This window comes from Charadrius vociferus, unplaced genomic scaffold (genome assembly GCF_000708025.1).
Source record: "Charadrius vociferus isolate BGI_N301 unplaced genomic scaffold, ASM70802v2 scaffold1773, whole genome shotgun sequence".
NCBI lineage: Eukaryota > Metazoa > Chordata > Aves > Charadriiformes > Charadriidae > Charadrius > Charadrius vociferus.
This window is the reverse complement of record NW_009647589.1, coordinates 53730-55404: the sequence shown is the minus strand read 5'-3', so window position 1 is coordinate 55404 and position 1675 is coordinate 53730. Positions and strand designations below refer to the sequence as shown.

At 54.0% G+C, this 1675-nt stretch overlaps 1 protein-coding gene across 1 annotated transcript in view; it reads left to right on the top strand.

Moving 5' to 3' along the window:
* The window catches only part of SLC38A10 (solute carrier family 38, member 10), a 37660-nt gene that overhangs the window by 29364 nt on the left and 6621 nt on the right, over window positions 1-1675 (top strand). The gene's annotated exons all lie outside the window — the stretch shown is intronic.

Here is a 1675-nt window from a genome sequence, read left to right as displayed (position 1 = left end):
AGCAAATGACGGCTTAGAGGCAACTTTGTCTTATTATGGTGTGGAGACTTTTATTTTTGTTTGTGTTTTGTTTGTGTTTTGGTCTTTTCTTGCATTGTGTGCAGAACACGGAACATGCGGCCGCCTCTTGATTTACGATTGACGCTTCTCCCGGCGGCGGGGCCCCCCCCAGCCCCTCGGTCGTGGCCCGGCCCCACGGGGGGGTTCACCTGCTGCAGGCTCCTCTGGCCAAACCCTGCCGTGCCCGCGGCGGTAGTTCTGGCCCCCCGCCCCTCGTTTTTCTTCCCTCTTGAGCGTCGTCTCGCTGCGCGGCTGCCTCGGGTCCTCATCCCCTTCTGCCCCGGGTTGCGGTTCTTTGGATCCTCTGGTTTCAGACGCGCCGCAGTCTTCTCCGAATTCAGCCATCTCCCGGCTTCATGAACCAATTAACGAAAAACTTTCCTCCAATAGAGTAAATAATTTTTTGCTGCGAGGCCAGAATTGAGCTGGGAACATCCGCAGCCGTGCCGAGCGCTCCCCTCCGCGGCCTCAGCCTCCTGCTTCCCAGGGCCCCCGTCCAGGGCTGGGCACCGGTTCCTCCAGTCCATTTTTTCCTGAAAGGAGGAGTGTCCTGCCGTGACTTGCTGAACCCTGGGAAGTCCCTCAATGGAGAGAGGGGACCCTTGGGTACCAAACTTGAGTTTCTCAGAAAATCCGAGTCCTTTTCCCCTCCCACCGTCATTCCCGAACCAAAGGAACTTTGAAAGCCGGCCAGCCCCGGCGCACGTCCCTTCAACTGGGTGCGGAGCACTGGGCCAGAGTGTCCAGGTTTCTGGACCGGTGCTGGGTCTTTCTGGCATGGATCCCTCTGGGCCAGGATTTTGTACTTAGTTTGTTGGGTTTTTTCCCCCCCCCTATTTGGGTAAGGCCCACGCAGCTGAAGTTGTGGCAATCTCTTCTTTCCCATGAGTTCATCTTGTAATAAATCGCACCAGCCCTGCGGAGGGGGAGGAGAAAATTGAAAGATGTTTATAGAATTAATTCCCCAAAGGAAATTGCATGGGGGAGGGCAAATGGGGGGAAGAGTTGGGAATATTTTTTTTTTTGTTACAGAAGATAGATGTTTTTTTTTTTTTTTCGGAGTTTGTTGGATGGAAAAAAAATCTGCAGAACAACTTCAGTGCTGGGAAACAATTAAATTTCCTTCTCTGCTGCTCTTCTAAGGAAGAGTTCACTCCCTGTTGACGCTGTGTGGGTCGTCTTCTGCCACCCTGGGGTCGGAAGGGACCGTTCCCATCCATGGGATGTGCCACGAATTCCTCGTGGTTACTCCAGCAGTGAACCCAGCAACTGGTTTGACTGGGATGTGTTTTCCAGAAACGTCCCATCTCTTTGAGGGAGAGATGGGGAGAGTCCCCCGTCTCCCTCGGGAGTTTCCCCTAATGCCTGTTTAATTGCGCTCCTCAAAACTTCGTGCCTTCTCCTTGCAGCGTTTGAAGGGCTGGGGAAACGCTCGTGCACAAAAAGGAGAAACAAAAAAAAAAACCTAAAAAACCACACCCCCCCCCAAAAAAAAACCCCACCAAACCCACCAAAAATAAGAGGTTTTGAGCCGCTTTGCAGCATGTGGGTGATGGGGAGCTGCGGCTGGAGCCTCCCCCGGGGTTTTGCCGGTGCTGGGGGGGGCCCGCGGGGG